Source organism: Rana temporaria, chromosome 3, assembly GCF_905171775.1.
Source record: "Rana temporaria chromosome 3, aRanTem1.1, whole genome shotgun sequence".
In the NCBI taxonomy this organism is placed as follows: domain Eukaryota; kingdom Metazoa; phylum Chordata; class Amphibia; order Anura; family Ranidae; genus Rana; species Rana temporaria.
The window spans coordinates 345,253,876-345,273,192 of NC_053491.1; the positions used below are offsets into that span (position 1 = coordinate 345,253,876).

General features: G+C 48.8%; 1 protein-coding gene across 3 annotated transcripts in view; it reads right to left on the reverse strand.

Moving 5' to 3' along the window:
• The window catches only part of G3BP1 (G3BP stress granule assembly factor 1), a 67,246-nt gene that overhangs the window by 30,838 nt on the left and 17,091 nt on the right, over nucleotides 1-19,317 (reverse strand). The window contains exon 1 of one of the 3 annotated variants that reach the window (XM_040345121.1): nucleotides 849-977. The exons of the other annotated variants lie outside the window; for them this stretch is intronic. The gene's annotated coding sequence lies outside the window, so the exon portion shown is untranslated. Of the gene's footprint in view, nucleotides 1-848; nucleotides 978-19,317 lie in introns of those variants that run through there. 3 annotated transcript variants of the gene reach the window in all.

Consider the following 19,317-nt stretch of genomic DNA (forward strand, 5'->3'; position numbering starts at 1 on the left):
GCTTAAAAAAAAAATGTACCAAGAACAGCAAAGCTAATGGCAGTGCACTGCAACTCAGGTGTGTTCGTGGGGGTACCATAACAATGGTCACCTCCTCTGTGCGCGAAACGTACATTACTATGGCGCAGGGGTGTAAACGGGCCCCAAGAAAAATGGGGAAAGATCTCAAAAACTTGACAGGGGTTCTAACCCTTACACACTTTTGAGAAGAAGCCTAAAATAATGTACCCACATCTGGGGGTACATGAGAATAGCAGAGATCACGTCAAGGCTGCATTCACATCTGTGCGTTTCTGGAACACGCGGGAAAAAAAAAGCCCACTTTGCGCTTGCGGTGCAACGTATGCGCCAGGATCTGCACGTAAAAAAGGCGCATGAGCTTCTGTGGTGCATGTGTGGCATGAAGAGCTACTTACGTAGCAACACACGAAAAATAAAAAAAATAAAGTTATTTGCAAAATGTGAATAAGGCCTATTTTGGGGGTGTCTGTTAGTCTCACTCCCCCTCATATCTCGCCCTGTACATGGCCACAGCCATCCATAATAGTGTACAGATGAGGAGACACCCTACTAATGAGGGAGGCTCATGGTCCCAGTCCGATAACCCCCAATGGAGCCCCCCTATAACATCCCCATTCCCCTAGTGGGGTTGGCTCGGTCACCGCACACACAGCAAGGGGAAGCCGTCCGGGTAGAGGCCGCGAGGCGGACACCGGCAGGTAGGCCGCAGGTTACACTGCGAGTCGTCTCAAGGATAAAGCAAACGAGGCCCACGCTACAGGACCCCGTACACACCCCTCACCCCCCGCCCTCATTTAGCGTACCGAGCGGTCAAAAGATTGTATTACCTGCTAAAGATCCGGCTTGGGGCGGGCTATGCGCTCCGAAGCAGCCTCGATTTTTCTCTCACAGCGTCGGCACAAGCAACGGCGTGCTCAGCTGCCGGCTACATATACTAGGTGTACAACCTAACCTGCTAAGCCTCACGGGCCAATCGCATCAATTATCCCAAGAACTTCGGAAGCTCATTCGCCTATCAGCGCATGACGGGCGGGACAACGGCGTGACTGACGTGCCTATTAACCAATAATCGTGCACAAAGGTTTCCGTAGGCGGGTTCGAATTGGAATAGATCGCGAAGGACTGCCAATGGCAACGAACATCACATTGCTGAGGGCGTGGCTAGCGGGGAGGCTCGCTGCACGCAAAGAGAGCCCGGGCTGGGTTGGCGCGTGGAGGTTCCCACACTGAAAGTAGTGTGGTTGTGAAGAAAGGGGGACCCCTGCGAAATAGAGCAGGAAACCCTGGCATGGCTATAAAGAGAGGCGGGAAAAGGGCGCGCTGGCGAATCAGAGTGAAGGGTTGGAGATGAGTGACAGGAGAAGAAAGGGTGTCTTAAAGCTAGAGTAACCCTTTGCATGAACACATACATGGTCATAAAAAGAGACGGGCTTCCTCAGTATTACCACCTACTGGAGAGGAGCAGCTGGCCTCAAATACACAATGTGAGGAACACATAAGCTGAGCCATTAGTAGCAGCAGACCCTACAAAGCTGGGACAATACACCACAAGGAACAAAGGAATGACTTCTGCCCTCCACCTCACCATGTCCACTATAAAAGACACCTAAACACCACCTTCCATCACCATGTCTGACTGGGAAAACACACCGCAGCCGATTCACTAAAACTGGAGAGTGCAAAATCAGATGCAACTCTGCATAGAAACCAATCAGCATGGGTGGAATTCCGAAAATCAGAAACAATCGAGTACTGTCCGTCAGGCCCCTTTCACACTTGTGCGACTTGGAACTGCAAAGTCGCATGACAAGTCGTTCCCCATGATTTCCAATGCTAACCATTCATATATGTGCGACTTCAAGTCCTGCCAACTTCAATGTAGTCCCTGTACTACTTTGGTCTGACTTTCATGCAAATTGAGGTCCAGAGACCCTAAAGCGGATGTGCGCTGAAAAAAAAAATATTAAAAGCCAGCAGCTACAAATACTGCAGCTGCTGACTTTTAAAGTGGAGGTTCACCCTAAAACAATTATATACCATTCCAACCAGCATACTGCCGACATGTACAGTTTGCTGGTTTTTTTTTCTTTTTTAGCTGTACCGTTTTATCGTTCTTTTTCTTTCCAGACTCCCGTGGGGAATAGGCGTTCCTATGAAGAGTCGTAGATGATTGACGTGCGGCTAAGGCGCGTCACGCCTATTTGCCCGCCTATTCCCCGCGGGAGTCCGTAAAGAAAAAGAACGATAAAACGGTATGTACAGCGGGGGGGAAAAAAACAGCATACTGTACATGTCGGCAGTATGCTGGTTGGAATGGTATATAATTGTTTTAGGGTGAACCTCCGCTTTATTATCGGCACACTTACCTGTCCTGGAGTCCAGCGCCGTCCGCAGCAGAGGACGAGCGACCGCTCGTCACTCTGCTGCCCCCCCGCCATCCTCGGTGAGGGAACCAGGAAGTGAAGCACTCCGGGTTCACTGCCCAGTTCCCTACAGCGCATGCGAGAGTCGCGCTACGCCTGCCAATTGGCTCCCGCTGTGTTCTGGGAGCCGAGTGTTCCCAGACCACAACGGGGGGAGGTGATGTCATGCCCGCAGTTTACCCGAGACTGTGTGGCTGGAAGGGGGGAAAAAAAGATCATCTCTGAGATGGGAAAAAAAAAAAAAAAAAAGATCATCTCTGAGGGGAAAGGGGGGAAAAAAAAGATCATCTCTGAGGGGAAAGCGGGGGAAAAAAGATCATCTCTGAGATGGGGCAAAAAAAAGATCATCTCTGAGGGGAAAGGGGGGAAAAAAAGATCATCTCTGAGATGGGGCAAAAAAAAGATCATCTCTGAGGGGAAAGGGGGAAAAAAAAGATCATCTCTGAGGGGAAAGGGGGGAAAAAAAGATCATCTCTGAGGGGAAAGGGGGGAAAAAAGATCATCTCTGAGATGGAAAAAAAAAAGATCATCTCTGAGGGGAAAGGGGGAAAAAAAAAGATCATCTCTGAGGGGAAAGGGGGGAAAAAAGATCATCTCTGAGGGGAAAGGGGGAAAAAAAAGATCATCTCTGAGATGGGAAAAAAAAAAGATCATCTCTGAGGGGAAAGGGGGGAAAAAAGATCATCTCTGAGGCGAAAGGGGGGAAAAAAAGATCATCTCTGAGGGGAAAGGGGGGAAAAAAAGATCATCTCTGAGATGGGAAAAAAAAAAAAAAAAGATCATCTCTGAGGGGAAAAAAGATCATCTCTGAGATGGGGGAAACAAAGAAAAAAGATCATCTCTGAGATGGGGGAAACAAAGAAAAAAGATCATCTCTGAGATGGGGGAAACAAAGAAAAAAGATCATCTCTGAGATGGGGGAAACAAAGAAAAAAGATCATCTCTGAGATGGGGGAAACAGAGAAAAAAGATCATCTCTGAGATGGGGAAACAAAGAAAAAAGATCATCTCTGAGGGGAAAGGGGGGAAAAAAAGATCATCTCTGAGATGGGGGAAACAAAGAAAAAAGATCATCTCTGAGGGGAAAGGGGGGAAAAAAAGATCATCTCTGAGATGGGAAAAAAAAAAAAAAAAGATCATCTCTGAGGGGAAAAAAGATCATCTCTGAGATGGGGGAAACAAAGAAAAAAGATCATCTCTGAGATGGGGGAAACAAAGAAAAAAGATCATCTCTGAGATGGGGGAAACAGAGAAAAAAGATCATCTCTGAGATGGGGGAAACAGAGAAAAAAGATCATCTCTGAGATGGGGGAAACAAAGAAAAAAGATCATCTCTGAGATGGGGGAAACAGAGAAAAAAGATCATCTCTGAGATGGGGAAACAAAGAAAAAAGATCATCTCTGAGGGGAAAGGGGGGAAAAAAAGATCATCTCTGAGATGGGGGAAACAGAGAAAAAAGATCATCTCTGAGATGGGGGAAACAGAGAAAAAAGATCATCTCTGAGATGGGGGAAACAAAGAAAAAAGATCATCTCTGAGGGGAAAGGGGGGAAAAAAAGATCATCTCTGAGATGGGGGAAACAAAGAAAAAAAGATCATCTCTGAGATGGGGAAACAAAGAAAAAAGATCATCTCTGAGGGGAAAGGGGGGAAAAAAAGATCATCTCTGAGATGGGGGAAACAAAGAAAAAAGATCATCTCTGAGGGGAAAGGGGGATAATGTTAAAAATCTAACAGTTTAGGTCAGAGCTGCTGTACCAACAATCCAAATGTTGGTACAGAGATCTCCCCCACTGAACTGTTGTGTTCTGTCAGGGGTACAGCCCCCCATAAAACACTCCGGTCAGCGCTCTCTGCCATTGGTTGAGAGCACTTATCGGCTGCTGGTTTTCCAGCATGCTCGTCCAACAGTAGATGGTTGAATGGCCGGCATGGCAAGGAGAGAGTGCGAAACTGAAGAGAATGAAAAAGAATAAAAATGTATTCTAATGGAAAAAAAATAATAGTGAATGGAAAACAGTTTCCATCTTTTGGGGGGGGGGGGGGGGGGGAGTGTAAATGGAACTGAAGCCTTTCCAACCAGCTGCCCCACACTCCCTGTCCGCTCACTGTTATGGAAAGGGTGCCAGATGACGCAGCAACACTTTCAACCTCTTCCCAGCTGTTGGGCAGTGAGAGCAAGAAGGGGAAGCCCTCAGGGCCGTCAGTAACTGTACGTCGCAGCCCTGACCACCAGAAGAGGGCGTTAGTTCCCCTGTCAGTGTAAGCAATGTAAGGGCAATGCCCTTAGTAAACAGAGCGCATTTTCCAAAACCAGCGCGCTGTGGGTGGTTGCATCTGCATTGTATGCCCCGCATAGGGACAAGACCCCTGCGGCAGTGTAGCCCAGGCGCCAATGCAACCTGGAGTTTGTCGAGCCCCGAGCTGTGACCTGGAAAGGAAAAAAGAAAATGCTTTTCTGTAGTAACAGGAGGTGAAATTGATGGCTGGGTTGGTCAAATTTCGAAATCGATAATGACGTCATCGGTTCACAAAACACACAAAATTTCTGATTTTCAAAAGAAAATGTGTTCGGAATTTAACCCATGTATGGACTGTGCATTCCGGTTGCAGGAATCGCATTGATACTTGCAACCACCCACAGCGCACTGGTTTTGCAAGACATGCAGGGATGACATTCATTCTGAATTGCACCCCCACACATCTCAGTCCGCAGCGTGATTGCGGGAACCGCAGGGGCAGTTTCCCTGCGACCGCGTTTTAAAAAAAAGGTGCATGCACCTTTTTTGTGTGGTTCACGTGGCACAGCAGCCCATTCAAATGGATGGGCTGCCGTGCCCGAGCAAATGGGATGCACGGCCCACACTAGTGTGAATCTAGCCTTAAAGGGGTTGTAAAGGTAAATGTTTTTTCACCTTAATGCATCCTATGCTTAAGGTGAAAAAACATCCGATGGGACCGCCCGCCCCCCCCCCCCGTTTTACTTACCTGACCGTTCGAAATTCCCGAGCGCGTCCATGTGATGTTCTTGGGTTCCCAGCCTGGCCGTTGATTGGCTAGGCTGGGCGGATTGATAGCAGCGCAGCCATTGGCTGGCGCTGCTGTCAATCACAGCGGATGACGCGGCGCGCTGAGGGGCCGGGCCGAGTGATACAGTCGGCAGCTATGGCCACCGTTGTATCACGGGAACGCTTTTGCAAAAGCTTTCCACCATGCAAGCTTGCTCGCATGAAGGTGGAAAGCTTTTGCAAGGAGGAGCCGAGACAGCCGCCGAGGGACCTCAGAAGACAGGATTCGGGGACACTCTGTGCAAAACGATCTGCACAGTGGAGGTAACTATAACATGTTTGTTATTTTAAAAAAAATTAATTTTTGCCTTTAGTGTTCCTTTAAACCTGGAAGCGGATTGGCTTTTATGCACAGCTGCACCAGATTTTGGACTCTCCAGCTTTAGTAAATGAATCCCAGTGCCATGTGCCTAGATTCACATACAATGCCGCAACTTTGCGGCAGGGTAGCTTAAGGCATTTATGCTACGCCGCCGTAAGTTAGCAAGGCAAGTACATGATTCACAATGTACTTGCCAAGTTACGGCGGCGTAGCCTAAAGCAGGCGGGCGTAAGGGCGCCTAATTCAAATGTGTGTAAGGGGGCGTGTTTTATGTCAATGGGGCTTGACCTTACGTTTTTGACGTTTTTTTTAACTGCGCATGCGCCGGGCGCCTACATTTCCCAGTGTGCATTGCGGCTAAGTACGCCGCACGGGCCTATTGATTAACAACGTAAATCCCGATTCACGGACGACTTGCGCAAACGACGTAAACATTTTGAAGCGGGAACGGCGGCCATACTTAACATTACTATTCTAACTAGGGCCTAGCTTTAACTTAGCGGCCTATCTCTAACGTAAACGGCATAAAAGTACTGCGTCGGCCGGGCGTACGTTCGTGAATCGGCGTATCTACTAATTTACATATTCTATGCCGACCGCAATGGAAGCGCCACCTATCGGCCAGCTTCAATATTGCAACCTAAGATAGGACGGCGCAAGCCGTCGTATCTTAGATATGTTTAAGTGTATCTCTGATTGAGAATACACTTAAACATAAGTCGGCGTAGATTCTGAGTTAGGTCGGCTTATCTACTGATAAGCCGGCCTAACTGTTTCTGAATCTACCTAATGGTACTTATGTGAGATACAAATATACACAACAACCACACAAAATGGCCTTGTGCCTGAAAATAAATAAATAATTCACAAATTCACAAAATGGCCCTGACTTCTCATGCTTCAATGACACGTTGAGAAGCACTTACAGTGGTTGTAAAGCCTCATGGTTTTTCACCTTAATGCATACTATCCATTTTCTTACCGGAGCTCATCCCATCCAGCGCTGTGCATCGGCTCCAGCCTTTCTCCTCATTGGACAGATTGATAGCAGCTTCCACTGCTGTCAATCAAATCCTGTGACACGGAAGCAGGGGACAGGGCCGAGTCCTGCTGTCTGTGTCAAGAGACGCAGCCGCTGGTTTCGGGAGCAAGCCCGCATGGGTACCCCAATGGAAAGGGGCTTTCTGTGAGGGCACGCAATGAAGAGGAGAAGCCTGGATCGCCGGCGAGGTGACCCCAGAAGAAGATCGAGGTTGCTCTGTGCAAAAGCATTAAACAGAGCAGGCAAGTATAAGCAGGTTTGTTATTTTAATACAAAAAAATAAAATAAAACAGTTTCAAGTGTTTGTTACCCCAACATTTTATATTCCGAATAAGTGCCTTCTGTACTATTTTACTTGTATGAGAAAGCATCCTGTTCTTTGTATTGCTTCCTTTATGTGAAATCCCCTATTTTCCTTTTTAGTCCCCTTGCTTTCCTATTAAAAACTGACCACACTAAGCAAGAGCGAGCACACCGTGGTCAGTTCTCTAGCTATGCTGGGAACTCAGGCTGCAATCTGCTAATGATCAGACTTGTCCTGAAATGCCCATGCTGCACAGCCATTCACGAAAAAGCTCAGTGTGCTGCTTCTTCTATCTCCTCCCAGGTCTTATGCAGCTGAGAACAGAGGACATGTGATCACTTAAAAAAAAAAAAAAAAAGAAGGAATGGCTCCCGCTGTCTGAAATTTCTTCAATAGCTACGAGGCAGGGTCACCCAGACAAAGTCACCTGGTGGCACCGCCCCTTGTGACATCACTGACATAGCATGCACTTTTTTGGGGTCAGCAGTGGCGGCGGGTAAGCTGGTACCATTGTCACCAAGAAAACAATTAGTAACATACAATGCCATGAAGGAATGAAATCCTTCAGCACCCACAAGGTACCCCTGCTCAAAAAAGCACATGTACAGACCTGTCTGAAGTTTACTCATGAACATCTAAATGATTCAGAGGAGAACTGGGTGAAAGTGTTGTGGTCAGATGAGACCAAAATTGACCTCGTTGGCATCAACTCAACTCGCCATATTTGAAGGAGGAGGAATGCTGCCTATAACCCCAAGAACACCATCCCCACCATCAAATGTAGAGATGGAAACATTATGCTTTGTTTTTGTTTGTTTTTTATGCTAAGGGGTCCGGACAACTTCACTGCATCAAAAGGGATGATGAACGTGGGGCTATGCACCCTCAAATCTTGGGTGAGAACCTCCTTTCCTCAGCCAGGGCATTGGAAATGGGTCATGCATGGGTATTCCAGCATGACAATGACCCAAAACACACGGTCAAGGCAACACAGGAGTGGCTCAAGAAGATCCTGGAGTGGCCTAGCCAGTCTCCAGACCCTAATCCCATAGAAAATATGTGAGGGATCTGAAGGTTCGAGTTACCAAACGTCAGCCTCGAAACCTTAAAGTGATACTAAACCCGCAACAGTAAAATCAGTCTGTATATGCAGCATAGCATAGCATGCTTGTTATACCCACTGTGGAACTTAAAGCGGTGTTTCACCCTAAAAACAACTTTCTAGCATCTCATTCAGCATAGTAGCGCGAGCTACAGTATGCCTTTATATATTTTTTTGGCGCCGTACTCACTGTTATATCGCGTAGTAAAATTCCAGACTCCCCGCGGGGAATGGGCGTTCCTATTCAGAGGGCTCGTGATTGACGGCCGGCTATGGCGCGTCACGAAAATAGCCGGAGTAGGTCTCAGCTCTTCCCGGCGCTATACGGCACCTGCGCACAGACATCGGAGCTGACTGCGCAGGCACCGTGAAGAGCAAACACCTATTTCGGCTATTTACGTGAAGCGTGACGCACCATAGCCGGCCGTCAATCACAAGCCCTCTGAATAGGAACGCTCATTCCCCGGAAACTTTCGTAGGCGATTACACAGGGAGTACGGCGCCAAAAAAATATATAAAGGCATACTGTAGCTCACGCTACTATGCTGAATAAGAGCGTTAGGGAGAACCCCCGCTTTAAGAAGTTAATCTGCTGCATTGTGTAAAAAGACTGTTTTATTATGGGAACACAGATCCCTCTCCTGCACTGTCTATCTGGGGAAAGTCAGCTAACATAGGCAGGGTAGCCAACCTGCACATGCTCAGTTGTGTCTTTTATGCTGGAGAGAATCATTTCTTGTTCTCAGAGCTAGCCAGGTCATATGGTATTGGCATCACACATGTGGGCGTGTATTCAGGCTGAAGTGGAAGTCTCCTCCTTCCTGAACTCTCAGCACTGGAAAAACTCTGCAGTTTATCACTGACCGTGGTATACAGGTCCTCCAAAAAGGTATATAGTGGCAATATTTGAATGTAAAAAGAAGATTTATAAGTTGTGGGCACTGTGGGGGGGGGGTGGGGGCAGATGAACTATTTTCATATTACTGGGTTTAGTAACACTTTAATGACTTGGAGAGGATCTACACCAGGGGTGGGCAATTATTTTTTCGATGGGGCCACATGAGAAACTAAAAATATTTTGGAGGGCCGGGCCAAAAGGCTAAACTCAATACTGCATAAAATCAATTGTATTTCTTTATAAAAAGCAGTAAATATCATTGTTGGAAAACTGGGGGACAGAGGCTGGGGACATGGCACAGGAGGGGGACAGAGGCTGGGGACATGGCACAGGAGGGGGACAGAGGCTGGGGACATGGCACAGGAGGGGGACAGAGGCTGGGGACATGACACAGGAGGGGGACAGAGGCTGGGGACATGACACAGGAGGGGGACAGAGGCTGGGGACATGACACAGGAGGGGGACAGACGCTGGGGACATGACACAGGAGGGGGACAGACGCTGGGGACATGACACAGGAGGGGGACAGACGCTGGGGACATGACACAGGAGGGGGACAGAGGCTGGGGACATGACACAGGAGGGGGACAGAGGCTGGGGACATGACACAGGAGGGGGACAGAGGCTGGGGACATGACACAGGAGGGGGACAGACGCTGGGGACATGACACAAAAGGGGGACAGACGCTGGGGACATGACACAGGAGGGGGACAGACGCTAGGGACATGACACAGGAGGGGGACAGACGCTGGGGACATGACACAGGAGGGGGACAGAGGCTGGGGACATGACACAGGAGGGGGACAGACGCTGGGGACATGACACAGGAGGGGGACAGAGGCTGGGGACATGACACAGGAGGGGGACAGAGGCTGGGGACATGACACAGGAGGGGGACAGAGGCTGGGGACATGACACAGGAGGGGGACAGAGGCTGGGGACATGACACAGGAGGGGGACAGAGGCTGGGGACATGACACAGGAGGGGGACAGACGCTGGGGACATGACACAGGAGGGGGACAGACGCTGGGGACATGACACAGGAGGGGGACAGACGCTGGGGACATGACACAGGAGGGGGACAGACGCTGGGGACATGACACAGGAGGGGGACAGAGGCTGGGGACAGGCAGCCACTGTTTAATCAATAACAATTGATTAAACAGTGGCTGCATGTGATGGCACAGTGGCTGCATGTGATGGCACAGTGGTTGCGTTTGATGGGCACAGTGGCGACAATTGATGGCACAGTGGCTGCGTGTGATGGGCACAGTGGCAACAATTGATGGCACAGTGACTGCGTGTGTTGGCACTGTGGCTGCATGTGATGGCACAGTGGCTGCGTTTGATGGGCACAGTGGCTGCGTTTGATGGGCAGAGTGGCTGCGTGTGATTGGCACAGTGGCTGCGTGTGATTGGCACAGTGGCTGCGTGTGATTGGCACAGTGGCTGCGTGTGATTGGCACAGTGGCTGCGTGTGATTGGCACAGTGGCTGTGTTTGGGAACAGTGGCAACAATTGATTGCACAGTGGCTGCGTGTGATTGGCACAGTGGCTGCGTTTGATGGGAACAGTGGCTGCGTGTGATTGGCACAGTGGCTGCGTGTGATTGGCACAGTGGCTGCGTGTAATTGGCACAGTGGCTGCGTGTAATTGGCACAGTGGCTGCGTGTAATTGGCACAGTGGCTGCGTGTAATTGGCACAGTGGCTGCGTGTGATTGGCACAGTGGCTGCGTGTGATTGGCACAGTGGCTGCGTGTGATTGGCACAGTGGCTGTGTTTGGTAACAGTGGCAACAATTGATTGCACAGTGGCTGCGTGTGATTGGCACAGTGGCTGCGTTTGATGGGAACAGTGGCTGCGTTTGATGGGAACAGTGGCTGCGTTTGATGGGAACAGTGGCTGCGTTTGATGGGAACAGTGGCTGCGTTTGATGGGAACAGTGGCTGCGTGTGATGGGCACAGTGGCTGCGTGTGATGGGCACAGTGGCTGCGTTTGATGGGCACAGTGGCTGCGTGTGATTGGCACAGTGGCTGCGTTTGATGGGCAGAGTGGCTGCGTGTGATTGGCACAGTGGCTGCGTGTGATTGGCACAGTGGCTGCGTGTGATTGGCACAGTGGCTGCGTTTGATGGGCACAGTGGCTGCGTTTGATGGGCACAGTGGCTGCGTGTGATTGGCACAGTGGCTGCGTGTGATTGGCACAGTGGCTGCGTGTGATTGGCACAGTGGCTGCGTGTGATTGGCACAGTGGCTGCGTGTGATTGGCACAGTGGCTGCGTGTGATTGGCACAGTGGCTGCGTGTGATTGGCACAGTGGCTGCATGTGATTGGCACAGTGGCTGTGTTTGGGAACAGTGGCAACAATTGATTGCACAGTGGCTGCGTGTGATTGGCACAGTGGCTGCGTTTGATGGGAACAGTGGCTGCGTGTGATTGGCACAGTGGCTGCGTGTGATTGGCACAGTGGCTGCGTGTGATTGGCACAGTGGCTGCATGTGATTGGCACAGTGGCGACAATTTATGGTGGCGAAGTGGCTGCTTGTGTTGGCACAAGTGGCTGCATGTGTTGGCACAAGTGGCTGCGTGTGATGGGCACAGTGACCCCTCCCGGCCCTGCCTACTGTTATCACCGCGGCGGGGAACATAACAGACAGCGTTCGTTTGAACAGCTGTTTTCCCCGCTTCGCATAGACACTCCCCCTTGGACGGATCTGTCCAATCGCGAGCAAGGGGGAGTGTCTATGTGACTCCCCCTTGCTCGCGATTGGACAGATCCGTCCAAGGGGAAGTGTCTATGCCATAGACACACCCCCTTGGACGGATCTGTCCAATCGCCAGCAAGGGGGAGTGTCTATGTGACTCCCCCTTGCTCGCGATTGGACAGATCCGTCCAAGGGGGAGTGTCTATGCGCGGTGATTAACGTGGCAGCGGGGGTGGGCCGGATTAAAAGGTCCGCCGGGCCGTATACGGCCCGCGGGCCGTAGTTTGCCCAGGTCTGATCTACACAGAGGAGTGGCCCAAAATCCCTCTTGAGATGTGTGCAAACCTGGTGGCCAACTACAAGAAACGTCTGACCTCCAATTGCCAACAAGGGTTTTGCCACCAGGTACTAAGTCATGTTTTGTGAAGGGATCAAATGCTTTTTTTTACTCATTAACCACTTCCCGCCTGGCCTACAGCAGAATGATGGCAGGGCGGTGGTTCCGTTATCTTGACTGGGTGTCATATGATGTCCAGCAGGATAACAGGCGCCATTCGCCCGTGGGGGCGTGCATCGTGGCAATCGGTGGTGATGCGCGTGTCAGTCTGACACACTGTTACACCGATCTCAGTAAAGAGCCTCCGACGGAGGCTCTTTACCATGTGATCAGCCGTGTCCAATCACGGCTGATCACGACGTAAACAGGAAGAGCCATTAATCAGCTTTTCCTCACTCGCGTCTGACAGAGGAGGGGGGCCGCTCTCCTAACAGAAGGGGTCTGTGCCGATTGTTTATCAGTGCAACCCTCCCTTGGATGCCCGCCCAGGACCAACAGGATGCCGCAATGGACCACCAGGGAAGGCCACAAAACTGGACCACCAGGTATGCCACCCTAGACCACCAGGGAAATGCCATTCAGTGCCCAGACAGCTGCCAATCAGTGGCCATCCCCAATGCCTGACAGTGCCATCAGTGATGCCCATCAGTGCCACCTATCAATGCCACTCATAAGTACACATCAGTGCAGCCTTTCAGTGTCGCCTATAAGTGCCCATCAGTGCTGCATATCAGTGCCGTCCTACCAGTGCCCATCGTCAGTGCCACCTCATCAGTGCCCATCAGTGAAGGAGAAAACATACTAAAAAACATATAGGTAGATTCAGGTACATTGGATTAAAGTTACGGCGGCGTAGCTTAGCGTGTTTAGGCTACGGCGCCGTAAATTAGCTAGGCTAGTAATGATTCTCAATATACTTGCCTGCCAATATACGGCGGCGTAGCCTAAAGCGGGCGGGCGTAAGGGCGCCGAATTTAAATGTGTTGGAGGGGGGCGTGTTTGATGGTAATGAGGCTTGACCTCACGGTTTTTACTTTTTTTTTCTAACTGCGCATGCGCCGGGCGCCTACATTTCCCAGTGTGCATTGCGGCTACGTACGCCGCACGGGCCTATTGATTTTGACGTGGACGTAAACAACGTAAATCCCGATTCGCGGACGACTTACGCAAACGGCGTAAAAAATTTAAATCTCGCGGCTGGAACGGCGGCCATACTTTAACATTGTTATTCCACCTAATAAGTGGAATAACTTTAGGCCTGCTAATGCCTTACGGAATCGGCGTACCAAATCATTTACATATTCTACGCCGACCGCAATGGAAGCGCCACCTAGCGGCCATCCAAAATATTGCAATCTAAGATAGGACGGCGCAAGCCGTCTTATCTTAGATATGTTTAAGCGTATCTCTGTTTGAGCATACGCTTAAACATAAGTCGGCGTAGCTTCTGAGTTTGGTCGACTTATCTACTGATAAGCCGGCCTAACTCTACCTGAATCTACCTAATACTTTCACATGGGCAGACCGGTTAGGTCTGCCTGTCAGTTTTTTAGGCGGACCTGAATGGGATGCTCCATAGAGGTCTATGGAGCGATGGATGTCAGCAGTGACATGTCCGCTGACATTCGACCTGCTCCAATACGCTTAAGTCTGACGAATGGAAACCCTATTACGGTCCGTCTTCATCCAATCCCCCATAGAGGAGAGCCGCGCTCTGACAGGTCGGTCCCTGAACAGTATGCAGAGACAGACCTGTCATCTGCCTGCTCAGCGGGGATCGACAGAGCGATACCTGCTGAGCAAAGCGGAGTCCGGACACGTCTGCGTGAAAGGGCCCCTATTTACAACATTTACAACAGAAACAAAAAGAAAATCTTTTTTTTTTGTATTCTGTTTGGGTACAGTGTAGCATGACCGCGCAATTGTCAAAGTGTGACAGTGCTGAAAGCTGAAAAATGGCTTGGGCAGGAAGGGGTGTAAGTGCCTGGTATTGAAGCGGTTAAAATGCAAATCAACTTATAACATTTTTGAAATGCGTTTTTCTGGATATTTTTGTTGTTCGGTCTCTCACTGTTATAATAAACCTTCCCTTAAAATTATAGACTGATCATTTGTCAGTGGGCAAACAAACAAATTCAGCAGGGGATCAAATACCTTTTTCCCCCCTCACTGTAGATCGATCCTGGAATTCCACTTTAAAGTGCAATTATCTTTTATGTGATGTCCTCTGCCCTTGGTGACACAAAGTACATGCTTAATTTGCTTAACTACTTGCCAACTATGTAGGTCTGTAGGGCTTACATGCGGCATCAAGTAAGGTGGGCTTTAACACCCACCCACCCTCTGCACATACGCATCCATGATGGCATGAGGCTGTGAACTGAGAGCGCACTTTCTGCACACTGACCGAGCAGTCACCATCAAGGCTTCTAATCAGGAGCCATTGGGACAAGTGACCGTTGTCACGTGCAGTGTTGCCAACCGTCAGTTTTTTTTACTGACAGCCAGTAAAAAACAGGCACTTTTCTCCTGCCAGTAAGAGGAAAAGGTTGCCAGTAAAAAATATGGCTGTGACATGTGGCTCAGAACTGCGCTTGCACAGCTCAGGTCCGGAGATGGCCGAGACCATCCAAGTGCCTGCTACAGTGTGATTGGGTGGTACCGTGGGGGGGCGGGTCTAGCGGAGGCGGTGCCTGAGCGTGTCATGTGATAACATGGTGCAAGGGAGCTGAGGGGAGCTGGCAGAGCAGTGTGCAGGTCTGCAGGATGGAAGCGGAACTGTCAATGCTGTTTGGAACGGAGGGACCACCTGGCATGGAGAGAGATTGTCACTGTGACTCAGGAGAGGACGTGCCGGTGATCTGTGCTGCTGCACACTACTGTCAGTGTCACTGTGAGAGTCCATTTCGTGTGTGTGTGTGCTGCCCGTTCTAATTTCCTGTCCTCCTGAGTCCTGTCCCTGAGCCACTTACTAACTAAATTGAAAGTAAAATAAGAAATATGTTTTTTTACCTTATAGGGGTTGTAAAGGTACAATTTATTTCCCCCTAAATAGCTTCCTTTACCTTAGTGCAGTCCTCCTTCACTTACCTCATCCTTCCATTTTGCTTTTAAATGTCCTTATTTCTCCTGAGAAATCCTCACTTCCTGTTCTTCTGTCTGTAACTCCACACAGTAATGGGAGGCTTTCTTCCTGGTGTGGAGTGTCGTGCTCGCCCCCTCCCTTGGACTACCGGAGAGTCAGGACTAGGGCTGCAACTAACGATTATTTTCATAATCGATTAGTTGGCCGATTAATCGAATAATCGGTTAATAACCTTAAAAAAAAAATTATTTTATTTTGGCCAATTTGTTGTTGTGTGGATTAGAAAACACAAATTGCCAAAAAATAAAATAAAAAATTCTGCAGCTTCTCCATTGAAGTATATTAAACCCCCCCAAAAAATAGCACCTTTTTGCATAAAAAAAAAAAAAAAAAAAAGTCCTTGCCCTTTCCAAATACACAGCAGCTGAAAAAATCATGGATGTGAAACCATGTAAATGAACTGTAGTGTGTTTCTGCAAAAAGCACCGAGGTGTGACCCCAGGCCTGAGATATTTAGTAACATAACAGAGTTAAAAAACTAAAATTAGTACAAAAAGAGCAAATAATCGCTACTGTAAGGGGTTCATTTTTTACTGTGGGACAGTGAAAGTAATATTTACAGTAGCGATTGGCTCTTTTTTGTACTATAAAGGGCTAATTTTTTTTTCTAACCCCATTATGTTACTGGCCGATTTATCGATTATTAATCGATTAATTTCTTAGGCCCCGTACACACGACCAAACATGTATGCTGAAACTGGTCCGCGGGCCAGTTTCAGCATACATGTTCGGTCGTGTGTGGGCGCGAGCGGGCCGAATTCCAGCAAACATTTGCCCGCCGGGCCTTTTCCCAGCGGGCAAATATTCCTGGACGTGTTTTAAAACCGTCCGCTGGAATCCTGCCCGCTCTGACATGTACGGTCGTCAGTACAGACCTACCGTACATGTCCAGGCGCCCGCCGTCCCTCGCATGCGTCGAATGACTTCGACGCATGCGTGGAAGCCTTTAAATGGCAGGCCCGCCCACGTCTCCGCGTCATCGCCGCGTCATCGTCGCGGCGACGACGCGGACACGCCCCGCGTATTGTTTACGCGCGGACTTCTGTACGATGGTGTGTACAACCATCGTACAGAAGCCCTCTGGCAGGCATGTACGGTGAAAACGGTCCGACGGACCGCTTTCACCGTACATGTTTGTTCGTGTGTACCCGGCCTGAATCGATTAGTTGTCTCGGCCCTAGTCAGGACACTCTCTACGTTGCAGATAGAGAAAGGAGCGGTGTGTTTGTTGGCGTCCTAACTCTCCTGTAGTCCAAGGGAGGGGGCGAGCACAACACTCCACACCAGGGAGAAAGCCTCGCATTACTGTGTGGAGTTACAGACAGAAGAACAGGAAGTAAGGATTTCTCAGAAGAAATAAGGACATTTAAAAGCAAAATAGAAGGATGAGGTAAGTGAAGGAGGACTGCACTAAGGTAAAGGAAGCTATTTAGGGGAAAAAATTGTACCTTTACAACCCCTTTAAATCACATTGCTAATTGCTAGGGGTGCAACGGATCGTGCCCGATCCGAACGGGTCGACCAGTTCGGATCGGCACAGACTGCGATCGGCGGAACGCACCCCCGCCGTGGCCTTAGGAAAGACCGCGGCTTCGGCCTAGCTCCGGAGCGGTCGGCCATCTTGGTACACCCAGCGGCGGTGCGCGCTGACGTCATCACCCCTCTGCTATTCCTACCAGAGCGCGCGCCGCGATCTATTTTGAATGCATCTGCAAGAATGCAAGTACAGTGAGTTGAATCATGATTGTTGGGCAATGCAAAAACTACTGGCTATTATTACTAATATGTGGGGGCAATGTTTTACTACTGAGTGGCTATAGATGTACCTTGAATTTATTATTACTAATGTGGGGGCAATGTTAAACTACTGGCTAGTGGCTAGTATTACTAATGTGGGGGCAATGTTGCTGATCCGAAAATGATCCGATCCGTGACTCCTGATCCGAGGATCAATCCGATCCGTGAGTTTTTTGATCCGTTGCACCCCTACTTATTGCATATTGTAATTGTTTGTAGCCTAAATACTGAAATTTGGACTTAAAATTTTGTAACTTTTGGAAATGCCAGTAAAAACTTGGCTGTGCCAGTAAATTTTGGGGGTTGGGTCAGTAAATTTTAATCTGGTAGGTCGGCAACACTGGTCACGTGATATAGACGATGCACCGCTTTCCAGGCACTAAAGGTAGTATTTTACCTTAATGCAATCTACGCATTAAATTAAACAAACCTTCTGCATGCACCCCTCTAATATTACATGAGTGCCATTCAGTTCAGAAGGAGTACCCACTGGATGTGATGACTTCAGTGCAGACATCTCAGCACCAACATCTTCTTTTATAGCTCTGCTTTAGTTTATAACGCTTACTATGCTGGCAGCAGGGTCACTTTATGTGATCAATGTTACTATTACATTTGGAGGTTTCTAAATGTGATTTGGTAAAAACAAAAAAAAAACACATATAAAACTTGGGGCCAGATTCACATAGGTTAGCGGATCTTTAGATCCACGTAACCTATGTGATTTAAGATCCGCCGCCGCAATTTTTTTAAAGCAAATGCTAATTCACAAAGCACTTACCTCAAAACTTGCGGTGGCGTATCTTAAATCCCCCGGCGGAATTCAAATTCCGCGGCTAGGGGGAGTGTAGTATTTAAATCAGGCGCGTCCCCGCGCCGATTTAACTGCGCATGCACCGTCCGCAAATTTTCCTGGCGTGCATTGCTCCCAATGACGTCGCTAGGACGTCATTGGTTTCGGCGTGAGTGTAACTTGCGTCCAGCGCTTTTGTGAATCGACGTACGCAAATTTTCAAAATTCGAGGCGGGAACGACGGCCATACTTAACATTGGCTGCGCCTCATAGAAGCAGGGGTAACTATACGCCGGAAAAAGCCGAACGCAAAACTACGTTAAAAAAAAGTGCCGGGCGGTCGTTCGTTTCGGAATCGGCGTATCTCCTCATTTGTATAATCGTAAATAAAGCGAAACGCCACCTAGCGGCCAGCCTGGAATTGCAGCCTAAGATCCGACGGTGTAACACAGTTACACATGTCGGATCTTAGGCATATCTATGCGTAACTGATTCTCTGAATCAGTCGCATAGATACGACCGGCACAACTCAGAGATACGACGGTGTATCAGGAAATACACCGTCGTATCTCTTTGTGAATCTGGCCCTTGATGTTCACATAATGAGAATAGTGTTCATATATTGTCACGATCTGGTCTCCATAGAAACAATGATGAACTTTCGGATTTCTCCTGCATATACAGTATGTCTGTGTGTATAACCTGACAGTCTGTCATACTGAAAACAATCCCTCTTTGTCCCCAAGCTAACCTTTTTAAGAAAACCTGTTAACGTCTCCTTCTGAAAATGATAGTTGCTTGGCCATCGTGGTGATCCAGTGGCTTCATCACCTTCTTATCCACTTGACCTCTGGATGATTTACCCCCCTTGATGACCAGGCCATTTTTTGCTATACGGCGCTGCGTTATTTTAACAGACAATTGCCACGCTGCACAGGAATGAAATGTATGTCTCCCCCCCACCCCCACAAATAGAGCTTTCTTTTGGTGGTATTCAATCACCTGGGTTTTGGATTTTTTGCGCAAAAAAAAAAAAACACCGCACAATAGGTTTTACTTTCTGCTATAAAACCCAATATAAAAAATGTAAAAAAAAAACAAATTTCTTCATAAAATGTTTGCCAATATGTAATCTGCTACATATTTTGGGTAATAAAAATCCCAATTAGGCCCCTTTCACACGGGCGCTCCATGCACTTCTATGGAGCCACGGATGTCAGCGGTGACATGCCCGCTGACATTCGATCCGCCAAGTGTGATGGATGGAAACCCTATTTTCCATCCATCTGGCGGATCGGATCAGATAAAGGCGAACTCTACGGTCCGTCTGAATCCGATCCCTCATAGGGGAGAGCG